This window comes from Triticum aestivum, chromosome 5A (assembly GCF_018294505.1).
Source record: "Triticum aestivum cultivar Chinese Spring chromosome 5A, IWGSC CS RefSeq v2.1, whole genome shotgun sequence".
Taxonomy (NCBI): domain Eukaryota; kingdom Viridiplantae; phylum Streptophyta; class Magnoliopsida; order Poales; family Poaceae; genus Triticum; species Triticum aestivum.
In genome coordinates this window covers 472,576,729-472,591,309 of record NC_057806.1, presented here as the reverse complement: position 1 = coordinate 472,591,309, position 14,581 = coordinate 472,576,729, and positions in this window count along the sequence as shown.

Genomic DNA, 14,581 nt, shown 5'->3' with positions numbered 1-14,581 from the left:
GGCTAGTACCGGACTGCAGCTAAGCCTCCTAGTGAGAGAACTTATGCGAGTGCTGGACTGGAGCTAAGCCCCCGAGTGAGAGGATTGCTCTCCACTCGGTAGGATTTTTCCAAACTTAGGCTAGTACTGGACTGCAGCTAAGTCTCCTAGTGGGAGGACTTAGGCGAGTGCTGGACTGCAGCTAAGCCCCCGAGTGGGAGGGTTGCTCTCCACTCGGTAGGATTTTTTCAAACTTAGGCGAATACCGGACTGCAGCTAAGTCTCCTAGTGAGAGAACTTAGGCGAGTGCTGGACTGCAGCTAAGCCCCCGAGTGGGAGGATTGCTCTCCACTCGGTAGGATTTTTTCGAACTTAGGCGAAACGGATTCGCGACTAAGCCCACCCATTGGAGGATTTCAGAAGTAAATAAGAACAACACAATCGAATGAGAGAACCGTAAGCTCTTGTCTTTGATAAACGAATTACAAAAGGTGTTTCTCGTTACATTTTATTCGAACGAGTGCTTAAGTATAAAAGGGGCGGAGCAGCTCCGCGTTCCAAGCCCGTGGCCCATCTTTCTGATGCTCAATACTGTAAAGATGATATGCTCTGTTGTGGAGAACTTTGGTGATGATGAAGGGGCCCTCCCAAGTCGGGGCAAGCTTGTGTGGTTTCTGTTGATCCACTCGAAGAACTAGGTCTCCTTCTTGAAAGGCTCGACCCCTCACATTTCTGGCGTGGAATCGACGCAAGTCTTGCTGGTAGATGGTCGACCGGATCAAGGCCATCTCTCTTTCCTCCTCCAAGAGATCGACTGAATCTTGCCGGGCCTGCTCTGCTTCCTCTTCGGAGAATAGCTCGACTCGGTGTGCGTTGTGGAGCAGGTCACTTGGCAAAACTGCTTCGGCTCCGTAAACCAAAAAGAAAGGAGTTCGTCCGGTCGACCGATTAGGAGTTGTCTCAAGCCCTATAGAACTGATGGAAGTTCATCAACCCAAGCGCTTGCTGCGTGTTTGAGATCACGCATCAGTCGGGTTTTCAATCCTTTGAGAATTAGGCCATTGGCTCTTTCTGCTTGTCGTTTGACTGCGGGTGAGCGACCGAAGCATAGTCGACTCAATTGCCCTGAGAGGTGCAGAAAGCTCTGAATTCATCAGAGTCGAAGTTCGACCCGTTGTCCATGATGATGTTGTGTGGGACTCCATATCTGAACGTCAATTCTCTGATAAAACTGACAGCGGTGCTAGCATCAAGGTTCTTGATAGGTTTAGCTTTGATCCATTTGGTAAACTTGTCGACTGCAACGAGCACATGAGTGAAGCCGCTCCTGCCAGTTCTCAGTGGTCCAACCATATCCAGTCAACAAACAACAAAGGGCCAGATGAGGGGGATAGTCTTCAGAGCAGACGCTGGCTTGTGGGACATGTCGGAGTAAAACTGGCAGCCTTCACATCTGTCGACTATATCTTTCGCCATTTCATTTGCTAATGGCCAATAGAATCCAGCTCGGTATGCTTTAGCCACGATGGCCCGGGAGGACGCATGGTGACCAGAGGTCCCCGAGTGGATGTCATTGAGGATCATTTGACCTTCTTCTGGTGTTATGCATTTCTGATCGACTCCAGTCACGCTTTCCCTGAACAACTGCCCTCTTATCATAGTAAAGGCCTTGGATCGACGGACGATCTGTCGAGCCTCTTCTTCATCCTCTGGGAGTTCTTTCCTGAGGATGTACGCAATGTAGGGCACCGTCCAGTCGGGAGTAATGGCCATAACTTCCATGATCAGGTCGACCACGGCTGGGACCTCGACTTCAGTCGGATCTGTGGCGCTCTTAGGTAGCAGGGGCTCTTCAGTAAAAGGATCTTCCTGAACTGTCGGTGAGTGGATATGCTCCAAAAATACATTGCTGGGAATGGCTTCTCTCTTGGAACCTATCTTTGCCAAATCGTCGGCTGCTTGATTTTTCAGTCGGGGTATGTGGTGGAGTTCTAATCCCTCAAACTTCTTCTCGAGCTTTCTCACTGCGTTGCAGTAACCAATCATGGCTGGGCTTCTGACGCCCCACTCCTTCATCACTTGATTAACTACCAAATCTGAGTCGCCATAAACCATGAGGCGACGGACGTCGGTGAAATGGCCATGCGCAACCCATACAAGAGTGCTTCATATTCTGCTTCGTTGTTGGAGGAATCAAAGTGAATCTGGAGGACATATCTGAGCATGTCTCCTCGGGGGGATACCAGAACTACTCCAATACCATAACCGTTCAACATCTTGGATACGTCAAAGAACATGGTCCAATGTTCAGAGTGAACTTGAGTCGGCAGTTGCTGTTCGATCCACTCGACGAGGAAATCTGCTATTTCTTGGGACTTGATAGCTTTCTTTGCCTCAAACTTGATATCCAGGGGAAGGAGTTCAATCGCCCATTTGGCCACTCGACCAGTTGCATCTCTGTTGTGCAGAATCTCTGACCATGGAGCGTCGCTGACGACTGTAACAGAGTGATCTGAGAAATAGTGTGCAACCTTCTTCGTGGTCTTGTAAATCCCATAGACAAGCTTCTGATAATGAGGATATCTCTGCTTTGATAGGGTCAGGACTTCAGAAATATAATAAACTAGGCGTTGAACCTTATAAGCTTTTCCTTCTTCTTCCCGCTCGACCGTAAGTACTGTACTGATGACTTGTCCAGTGGCTGCTATATAAAGCAGTAGAGGCTCTTAGCTGATTGGAGCAGCAAGCACCGGCTGGGTGGAAAGCAGGGCTTTTAGCTCTGCAAACGCTGCATCAACTTCTAGGGTCCACTCGAACTTGTCTGATTTCTTCATCAGTCGGTAAAGAGGCAGCGCCTTTTCACCGAGGCGAGAAATGAATCGACTTAGGGCGGCCAAGCAACCAGTAAGCTTCTGTACATCATGCACACACACAGGGTGCTTCATTCAGAGTATAGCGCCTACTTTCTCTGGGTTAGCATCGATTCCTTGTTTGGAAACAAGGAAACCGAGTAACTTTCCGCTTGGAATTCCAAATGTGCACTTTGATGGATTGAGCTTGATATCATACCTTCTGAGGTTGGCAAAGGTTTCAGCAAGGTCAGTCAGTAGGTCGGAACCTTTATGTCACTTGACCACAATGTCATCCATGTATGCTTCCACATTCCGACTGATCTGAGTGAGCAGGCACTTCTGAATCATCCGCATGAATGTGGCTCCGGCGTTTTTCAAACCGAATGGCATTGTGACATAACAGAAGCACCCAAATGGGGTGATAAACGCTGTCTTTATTTCGTAGGGTCATACAGACGGATCTGGTGGTACCCGGAGTAGGCGTCCAAAAAGGACAAACGCTCGCACCCTGCAGTCGAGTCGACTATCTGGTCGATGCGAGGGAGAGGAAAGTGATCTTTCAGGCAGGCCCGATTGATATGCTTGAAATTGATGCACATGCGAAGTGAGTCGTCTTTCTTTGGGACCATGACAACATTGGCTAACCACTCGGAGTGGTAAATCTCTTGTAAACTCAGCTGCCAAAAGCCGAGCCACCTCTTCCCCGATTGCCTTTCTTTTCTGGACGGCGGACCGTCGAAGATGTTCTTTGACTGGTTTCACCTTTGGGTCGACTCGCAAACGATGCTCAGCTAGTTCCCTGGGAACACCCGGCATGTCAGAAGGCTTCCATGCAAAGATGTCCCAGTTCTCATGGAGGAACTGGATGAGCGCTTCTTCCTATTTGGAGTCGAGTGAGGTTGAAATGTGAGTTGGAGCAGCACTAGGATCTGTCGGGTGAATATGAATCGACTTCGTTTCACCAGACGACTGGAATGCTGAATCTGTGGCTGGCTTCTTAGCTCGCAGCAAGTCACTTGGATCTGCATTTTTCTGGTATTCTTGCAATTCTACTACGGCCATCTGGGCATCAGCGATCTTTGAGCCCTTCTGGAGACACTCTTCTGCCTTCTTCCGATTACCAGAGATAGTAATCACTCCTCTGGGACCTGACATCTTCAGTTTGAGGTACACGTAACATGGTCGAGCCATAAATCATGCATAAGCTGGCCTGCCTAGAATTGCATGATAATCACTCTGGAAATCCACAACTTCAAACGTCAAATTTTCTTTGCGGTAATTTTTGGAATCACCGAAAACCACGTCGAGTGCAATCTGACCGAGGGATGCGGCCTTCTTGCCTGGAATGACCCCATGGAAACTCATATGGCTTTCACTAAGCCTGGACATTAGAATGCCCATTCCTTTCAATGTTTCTGCATACAGTATGTTCAGACCACTGCCACCGTCCATCAGGACCTTTGTCAGTCGAGTGCCTTCGACCACCGGGTCGACCACTAGTGCTTGCCTCCTAGGGGTGGCGATGTGCGCTGGATGATCAGACTGGTCAAATGTATTGGCAGTCTGTGACCACTTCAAGTAACTGGGTGTCGCCGGAGCGACCATGTTCACTTCCCTGTTGATAACTTTCAATCGACTTTTGCTCTCGACATCAGCAAAAATCATTAGAGTGGAATTCACGTGGGGATAACCATCATCATCCTCTTCCTCATCCTCAGCCTTGTGTGACTCCTTCTCTTTTTCCTTGGGATGTTTCTCTCAGAACTGCTGGATTAGGAGCCGACACTGCCGAGTGGTGTGCTTCGGGTAAATGAAATTACCTTCTTCATCTTTTTTGGTGTGGATATGGCACGGCAGATCCAACACGTCATTTCCATCTTGATCTTTTACTTTCTTGGGGTTCCACGGCCCTTTGGGCTTCCCCTTGAACTTTCCTTGAACCACAACCAAGGCTTCACCCGGAGCAGCTTGCTCGGCCTTGCGCTTCTGTTTCCGACCGGAGTTTCCTCCTTCGGCTTCGTGGGCGGCTGCTTTGTGCTTGCCGCTCCGGAGCCGCTCTTCTTCTTCACCATTGTCATACTTGGTGGCAATTCCCATCATCCGAGCCAGAGTCATATTCCCTGTCCGGCTGAATTTCATATTCAACTCTCGATACCTGACGCCTTCCTTAAAGGCACAAATTACCTGATGATCTGACACATCTTCTACTGTGTGGTGCAGGGTGATCCATCTCTGGATATAATCCCTCAAAGTTTCATTCGGTTTCTGAACACAACACTGCAACTCTGTCAAACCTGCCGGCCGTTTGCACATGCCCTCGAATGTTCTGACAAACACTCGGGCAAGATCTTCCCAAGTATAGATGCTGCCAGATGCTAACTGATTCAGCCATGCTCTAGCCGAGCCCTCTAACATTAGAGGAAGGTGTTTCATGGCCACTTCATCATTACCGTCACCAATCTAGACAGCCACTCGGTAGTCTTCAAGCCAAGTGTCAGGCTTGGACTCCCCGGTGAACTTACTAACTCCAGACGCCAACCTGAAGTTGGGGGCATCACCGCAGCTCTAATAGCTCTGCTTAAGCACTCTGGACCAGAGACATGAACCCTGTTGCTGGTTTGTGGACCTCCATCATGGCCCTCCCGGTGAGCTCTGTTTCTGTCGACCAAGCCCTGCACGAGAATAGATCTCACATCAAAGCCTGGCTCCCTGGGGTCGATTGGAATACCTCGCCCAACACTATGAGGACGTCTGTCTTCATGCTACCGAGGCGCGTACGACCCGCTCCTCGGGGGAGGCGTGGGCACTCGACGGCGATCATCACGATCGACTCGGTGATCATACTGCTCTCGGTTTCTGTACTGATCTCGTCGATCCCCACGTCCCTCACGCCTCGGACGCGATCTTGGGCTATGAGCCGACTGAACTATGTCTGCCATCACGGATCTGCTGTGGATCCTATCCCGCGACTATGATACAACTGTATTCTGCTCTCCCGCCGCCCGAAGCAAGGCTCAGATCTGCACCAGACCTCGACCAACTTCTGACTGGGAGGGTTGGATCGACTCCGCTATCCGGGCAGCAGCAGCTAGATTCTGTATCGGGGTTCGGTATACCTGAGTTGGAGGTGGAAAAAGTTGGCGTCAACTGGATTCAGGAGCACGTTGTCGAGCGCGATCGTCGAGTTCGCGCTGGAGGTTCTCCAGTCGAGTGCGCTCAGCCAGATTGGCCAAGCGCGCCTGCTCCAAGGCCTGGGCCTCGGGGGTTTCTCCAACTATAGGAGTGTGCAGGGCATCCATGTTCCGGCGACGAAGTTCTTCCCTCTCCTGCGAGGAGAGAGGTTCGGGGCGGTACTCCTCGTAAACGCGCGACTGATCGCCGTTCCCGTCACCCCCGTCTTCACGATTGAAGCGAGGAGGACTGCGTGGTCCATTTACCATCAGGACTTCCGCTGCCGAGTCACTGCTGCCGCACTCAGATGCGGTCTCTACGGAGCCAGTCGACAAATCAAACAGGCCGTAGAGAGATTCATCGGGCTCGATCACCGCGACTTGAGGGATGGCCCATTGGCAGGCCACCGCATGCTTCACCCATCGCTGAAGCCTCGACCGACCGGTGCGCTTGCTCCGATGGGTCGCAGGGAGGGGGAAAGCTGCTGGAGTCGACTAGTACTGGGTCGACGGTTGCCGCAGGAGGATGCCGCGGACGCACGCGCGAAAGTGCACTGCCCCGCGGGCGGGGAGCGCGTCGGCATCGAGTGGTGCCTCCCGGAGCCAAGCGGAGTCGTCGGCGACAAACACGAGCGCGTCGAGACGGATCTCGCGGCCCTCAGCCAAAGCTCCGCCTGGAACCATGATGAAGGGGATCGGAAAAATTGCAACTTCTTCAATAAGTCGCTAAGACACCTACCCTAAGGTGGGCGCCAACTGTCGTGGATCTAAGACTGACAGTAGAATGGGGGTAAGTATGAGGAGGCAAGATCCTAGCTATGGAGGAGTTGTACGCATGAGTTTTATGAGTTCAGGCCCTTCTTGGAGGAAGTAACAACCTTACGTCTCGGTGCCCCAAGGCGGTCGACTGGATTATATGAGTGTGTGTTTACAAAAGTGCGAACCCTTGTCCCAGAGGAGGAGGGTGGATTATATAGAGTGCGCCAGGACCCCAGCTCCCCTCCATTACACAGGGTTCAATGTTCATAAAGGAGGGGCGTTACTGGTAACGCCTGCAGTATAGCGCTATAAATTCCCATAAAGCTATGGTTTAAGTCTTGACCGTTGCAGAGTGGAGAGTTTCTCATCTTCTGGTGGTCGAGTGTCTTCAAGGTGGTCGAGTGAGCGCATCTTCATGGTCGAGGGGACGATAGTTTCTCTTCGTCTGCTTCTGATTCTTTGCAGAGATGTCCTTGGGGAGGGTATGTCGAACAGGTCCATGACCCTACCCTAGGTACATAGCTTCATCACCGACTACGGAACCAAATAAAGAAAGACAACCCCTAATGCAACAGATCCCCGATCGCCCCGACTGGGCTCCACTACTGATCGACTGGAAACGAAACAACACAACGAACAAGATCTTCATCGAGCTCCTCCTTGAGCTCGTTTGCGTCACCTGCACTGGTATCAACGGCACCTGCAACTGGTTTTGGAAGTAATCTGTGAGTCATGGGGACTCAGCAATCTCACACCCGCGAGATCAAGACTATTTGAGCTTATGGGTAGGAAAGGGGTAATGAGGTGGAGCTGCAGCAAGCACTAGCATATATGGTGGCTAACTTACGCAAATAAGAGCGAGAAGAGAAGCAATGCATGGTCGTGAACTAGAACTGATCAAGAAGTGATCCTGAAACTACTTACGTTCAAGCATAACACAAGAACCGTGTTCACTTCCTGGACTCCGCCGAGGAGAGACTATCACGGCTACACACGCGGTTGATGCATTTTAATTAAGTTAAGTGTCAAGTTCTCTACAACCGGATATTAACAAATTCCCATCTGTCCATAACCGCAGGCACGACTTTCAAAAGTTCAAAACCCTGCAGGGGTGTCCCAACTTAGCCCATCACAAGCTCTCACGGTCAATGAAGTATATTCCTTCTTCCAGGACGACCCGATCAGACTCGGAATCCCGGTTACAAGACATTTCGACAATGGTAAAACAAGACCAGCAAAGCCACCCGAATGTGCCGAAAAATCCCTATAGGAGTTGCACATATCTCGTTCTCAGGGCACACCGGATGAGCAATACGTCGGGTTGGCATAGACCCTGGTTGCCCAGGGGGCGCCGGACATCACTTAGGTCGGACCAACACTTAGAGAAGCACTGGCCCGGGGGGGGGGGTTAAAATAAAGATGACCCTTGAGTCTGCAGAACCCAAGGGAAGGTGATAGGTTGTTAGTGCAAATGTAAAACCAAGGTTGGGCCTTGCTGGAGGAGTTTTATTCGAGGCAAACTGTCAAGGGGTTCCCATTATAACCCAACCGCGTAAGGAACGCAAAATCAAGGAACATAACACCGGTATAACGGAAACTAGGGCGGCAAGAGTGGAACAAAACACCAGTCATAAGGCCGAGCCTTCCACCCTTTACCAAGTGTATAGATGCATTAATATAAATAAGAGATATTGTGATATCCCAACAAATATTCATGTTCCAACATGGAACAAACTCCATCTTCACCTGCAACTAGCAACACTATAAGAGGGGCTGAGCAAAGCGGTAACATAGCCAAACAACGGTTTGCTAGGACAAGGTGGGTTAGATGCTTGACATGACAATATGGGAGGCATGATATAGCAAGTGGTAGGTATCGCAGCATAGCAATAGAGCGAGCAACTAGCAAGCAAAGATAGAAGTGATTTCGAGGGTATGGTCATCTTGCCTGCAAAGTTCTCCGAGAAGATGAAAGCTTGATCCTCGTAAGCATACTCAACGAGTTCCTCGATCATGAACTCGTCTCCCGGCTCTACCCAAAGCAAGAACACAAGCCAAAGGACCAACAATCAATCACGGTGCAATGCGCAAGCAAGATGATGCAAATCATGGCATGATATGCAGGATGTGACATGCAATGCATATGCGTGCTTCGGAAGGGAAAGATTGAACTAGGCCTCAACTTGGCAAACCAAGCATGCCGCTGGAAAGATGAGTTGATTTCGGCCGAAATTGATATAAAGATCACCGGAATCGGATGCACGGTTTGCAGATGGCAAGCAAAACAAGAATGACACGTTTCTGCGATTAACAACACGATGCCATCTAAAATGCAACAAGACAATAAGCTACTGCACTCTAACATAGCAACAAAGCACATGGAAGTGATCTACTCAAGATGCTTGAAAAAAGATGAACACTGAGCTACGGCTAAATCACACAAGAGCAGGTTCAAACAAGGATGGCAAAAGTGCAAAAGATATCAGCTTCTCAGACTTAGTGAAAATACTAACATGTCAGGAATTAACATCAGGAAGCAATTTTTAGAGCAAGATAACAACATGCTACAGGAACAGAACATAGCAAACAAAGGCATGGCATGAATCTACTCAAAGTATATAACAATAGTCCCTTACTGACCATAAGCCAAAAAGGACCATAAGATATGATGGCACCCATGTAAACATAGCAAGTTTCGTTAACAGATTCAGACTTAGCAGAAAACTGGACATGGTATAAACAGAATTATGAAAGCATGTTTGTGAGCTTGATGCACTCAGCACAAGGCATTGCATGACAAACCAAGCTTACTACCAGCAAGAAGACATGATTATGAAGCTAACCATGGCAAGAGCAATCTTATAGCATGCATGGATCAACTACAACAACCTTGATAAAATTGATTAACATGTAAACAATCTGCCAGGAACATTTTATAGCAAAAGTAGAGCAAGATTGAGTCATTCTATAGTACTCCATAAATGCAAACAGGGGCATGGATGGATAGAGAACAACCATATGTCAAAATCATCCTTACTAAACATACTCAAAAGAAGCATGGATCTCTCTGTAGCAACATGAATACATGGCATAAAAATAACAGCAGAGCAAAGACTTAGTGAAATTCTAAGTCCCTGAAATCAGCAACAACACGAGAGCTACTTTGCATGCATGTGCTAGTCACCACATTGATCACAAAAATACATGGCATACACCCCTGTAAAGATGGCATGGCATATAACAAAACACATGTAGAGCTCGTGCCCATATGCAGCACACAATAATCATGGCAAAAATGACGATTGCTCAATAACTGATAAGAATCAGGAACTAACATTTTATAGCACTCTTGCAATAGCAATTAGGGCATCAAGATGGACCCAAACAAGCATGATGCAATGGAACAAAATGAAGAGGACATCATGATGAACATTTCAATATATCACACGCGCAAAACGGAGTTATGATGTGATGAACAGAGGCTTAAAAATTACTGAGATCCTTGGGACCTGGTCGTTTTTGAAAAAAAAACAGGCGGGCACTGAATAGCTAAAGCATGCACCGGACGAAGAATAGAGGAGGATGCTCACCATGGGCTCGGCCCAGCTGCAGAAGAGGGAGGAGGCTGGCGTGGACTGGGCCGGTGCTCAACCGCGCAGGGCCCACGAGGCGCAGACGATCGGGAGCCCCATCGTGCTCCTCCTCTGGCTCGAAGCAGAGGATGGACCATGGCGGCGGCGCGGCGGCCTCTGGCCGGGGCGGGCGCGCTGGCGACGAGGGACGGCGGGAACGACGCAGAGGCGGCAAATCCAGGGCGGGGAGGTCGGCTCTCGCCGGATCTGGGCGAAGATGACGACCGGAACGACGACGAGGCGGGAACTGGGTGGCGAGGCGAGCAACTCCGGTGGCGCAGCGCGGGAGGCGAGGCGGCGCATGGTGGCGGTGTATAGCGGGGTGCGCGTGGAGATGGCCGACGGCGAGGTGCTGCTTGCGACGAGGAGCGCAAGGAGCCAGGCGAGCAGAGGAGCTCCGGATCGAGCGGCGGTTGCCCCGGGCCCAGATGGGCTCCGGTGGGCCCCGATCTGGGTTCTGTGGATCTCGTGCGGGCTGCGCGGCTGCGGGGAGGCCGGCGAGGTGGCGCAGGACACGTGGCACGGCGGGGTTGGTGCGAGAGGCGGCGGTGAAGACGTGGCGCTATGGGATTGGGCGGAGTGACGCGGTCGGCGGACATGTCCGGCACGGACGGATGTGTCCGGCGGCGCGAGGAGGAAGACTGCTAGGGTTCATCCGTGAAAAATTCGAAGGGAGACACATATATATAGGTAGAGGGAGCTAGGGGAGTCCAAATGAGGTGCGGTTTTCGGCCACGCGATCGTTATCGAACGACCGAGAGGATGGAGGGGGTTTGGATGGGTTTTGGGCCACTTTGGAGGGGTGTTGGGCTGCAACACACACGAGGCCTTTACGGTTCCCCGGTTAACCGTTGGAGTATCAAACGAACTCCAAATGGCACGAAACTTGACAGGCGGTCTACCGGTGGTAAACCAAGGTCGCTTGACAAATCTCGGTCCAATCCGAGAATGTTTAACACCCGCACACGAAAAGAGGCAAAAGGGGGCGCCGGAGGACGTAGGAGTGCCGGATTGAGAAACGGACAACGGGGAAAATGCTCGGATGCATGAAACGAACACGTATGCAAATGAGATGCACATGATGACATGATATGAAATGCATGGCACTCAAACAAATGACAAGGCAACAACAACGAATAACTGGAAGACACCTGGCGCAACGGTCTTGGGGCGTTACAGTAAGATAGTACCCCTTTTGTGTATTCATGCCCATTGATAGTGTAGTTGCAAGCAGGAGCATCACCACTAGCAAGCCTGGCAAGCAAATGAGACCGTTGCAACACATTGATATCATTGAGAGCACCTCACATACCAAAAAATCAACGCCAAATCCACAAATCCTTAGATGCTACGGCCTCTAGCACAATTGTTGCATCACGACACTTGTCACAATACATTCCCTGTCATGCTTTTCGACAATTTTTCCAAGTCCAGTGCATACAGTCTATGCTTCCTAGTATGCCAGGCCAACCTCTTCTATCATTAGATGCCCTCAATTTTTTTGTCTTCCTCGTTGGGTGCCCGAAGATATTCAGGACCAAAGGCACGGATGATCACTTTGGCAAACCTATGCACTGACTCAATTGTAGTATCTCCACCAATGCGAAGGTACTCATCGGCATAGTCAGCCAGAATGCCGTATGCAATTACCGCATAACTGCCAAGATTTTTTGATATGCACTAAATCCCTTCAAGCCCGCGGCATTTCTTCTTTGAGTAAAATACTGACAATTGGCCTCAAGCTTGAACAATTTTCATAAAGAGGGATCGACGCATTCGGTACCTTCTCTGGAAGGGGTGCGGCAGATATGTTGGATTCTCCGCGAAGTAGTCTTGCATCAACATCTCGTTCCCGAGATGGCGATTTCGAGGAATGCAAAGACGGCCGACGGTCGATCCTCGCCGCCTCGTTCGGTTCTCATCTTTGTGCTCCTTGACGGCAAGGGCCATCACCAACGTCTGCTCGAAGTAGTTCACAAGCAGCATCTCAACATCCGAGTCATCCGAATCGGACGAATCGTAGTACAAACTCACCGGCTGCTCGGGAGCGGTGGATCATGAGGCGGCGACAGCGACTAGGGGCGGCTTGGGAGCGGTGGATCCTGGGCGGCAACGGCGACTAGGGGTAGCTCAGGTCGGCGGATCCGGGGAGCCGGTACAGCGGCTCGGTGGACGAGGGTAGGGGTGCGCCCGCCGGCGCGATTCCACCCGCAGATTTGGCCGGAATCGCCGGTGGCTGACGGGCGGAACCAATGGCTGGCGGCAGCGGAAGGGGTGGGGAAAGAGCGCAGGCTGAAATATCCCTCCCGCCAATCACTTTCTTGGGGTACAAGGAACCATAGGGGCGAGGCGGAGACCTGCGTTTTCGCGGGTTGGAGATGAGATTTTGCCGCGCCCCTCAAAAAATTTTATGGGTCGACGCGTTTGCGGGGTCTGGTCGGGCAGCATTTTTCGCGCCGACCCGTATTTTGGTAGTTATTTTGCGGGTCGCAGCTTTTTACAGGGTCTGCTGGAGATGCTCTTAGGATCATCGAGCCGCGTCTGTCCGCCTCTTGGCGGGGGCGTCGGCGCAACCTTCGTGTGATTTGCCTCTACGTTATGAATGAAGACTACATCCACCTCCTTGTTAAATACGACTTCCCTAGTGCATGTGCATTGGGATCTTGGCCACTGATCGAATCCCGAGTCAATCCCAAGATCGTTCAAGTTTTTCGTCCCGGTGTTGGCGTTGGCAACGATCGGTGTTTTGTCCCGACGATGGTTTAGGTGGAGATCGGTTTTCTGTCTTGTAGAGTTGGCCGATCTCTCGGTAAGGTTCGTGCAAGTTTTGTTATCCGTGTACTCTACTCCTTACTAGTTAGGGTCCGGGTGTACTGTTTGTTTGGCTAGTTTTGGCTGTTGGTTCTTGGATGATCGGAAGAATTTTGTTGAAGTAACCGTCAACGGCCCAATTAAACCCCTGAGTTGGAACTGTTGGGGTATTCTCGAGGCCCCGACAAATTGTTCGCTTCTAGACATCCATGGATGACATAGACCGGATGCTTTCTTTATGTCAAAAACGCATTTGGACGAGACTAAGGCAAATGAACTGATGAACAAGTTGGGTATGGATCACAAGATTGTGACTCCTAATAAGGTGGAACAAAGGGGGGGTTCCTTTTGATCCGAAATAAGGAGGTTAGGATCTACTTCCGAACTACCACCCTGGATATCGTTGATCTTTCAGTTGAGGAAGCAGGAGGGAACATGTGGAGGCTCATGTGCATATATGAGGAACCAAGCTGGGATACCCACAAAAAAGCTGGGATGATAAGGATTAAACGTACCGTAATCTACGTGATCGCCATGCTCAGTCTACTCCGCCATGGATGGTTCCTGGAGATTCTAACGAGATCTCTTTTCTTCTAAGAAAGAAGGGGGTGCACCGCATCCACAACCACGCGTTCAAGCATTTTAAGTTGCGTTGTTAGGCTGCATACTTGAGGACATTGGCTTTGAGGGTGATAAATTCACCTGGTTCCACGGCGATCTTCCTAAGAGGTTGGACCGAGGGGTCGCTAATCTAGGATGGGTTCAACCACACTATGTAACTTGGAGATGTGACAAAGACATGTCCACTTGGGACTCGAGGCTCCACCGCCTCCCATGCACTAATCCTCCTCGTCGGAGCCCGGGACCTGTCCATCACCGATGGATGTGGACGGTGCAGCACACTTGTCGTGCCACGTGCGCCAACAAAGCATCATTGGCGGTGCGAAGGACACGAGGCTGCCAACAGTCTCGTCCGTGATCGCGTGCGCCACTAGGCTGCCTCCATGTCTGGTCTCGTTGGCGGTGTGAAGGACCATGTTGCAAGCGACATCAACGCGCTTGGCCTTGTAGAGCGCCGGCTGCTCTGCGGCGAAGTTGGTGTTCTCTGCCTCCATGACCGTTACGGCCTCCTCGCTCGCGGGCTCACCGTAGATTTGTCCATCTGCCAGCCGGTGTTGCTCGAGGAGGAAGATGTTGTACCACTGTTCCTCCCGCGCCTGCCGGAACACCGACAATGCCGGCGGCGCCAGCTGCACGTCTACCATGGCGTTGTTGTAGTGCGCCTGTGACTACTTCATGGTCAAGCCAGAATGGACCGGCACGGGCTCCGACGCCTAGTCATCGTCGGAGACCTTGGGGAGCTAGCCGGCATGTCGTC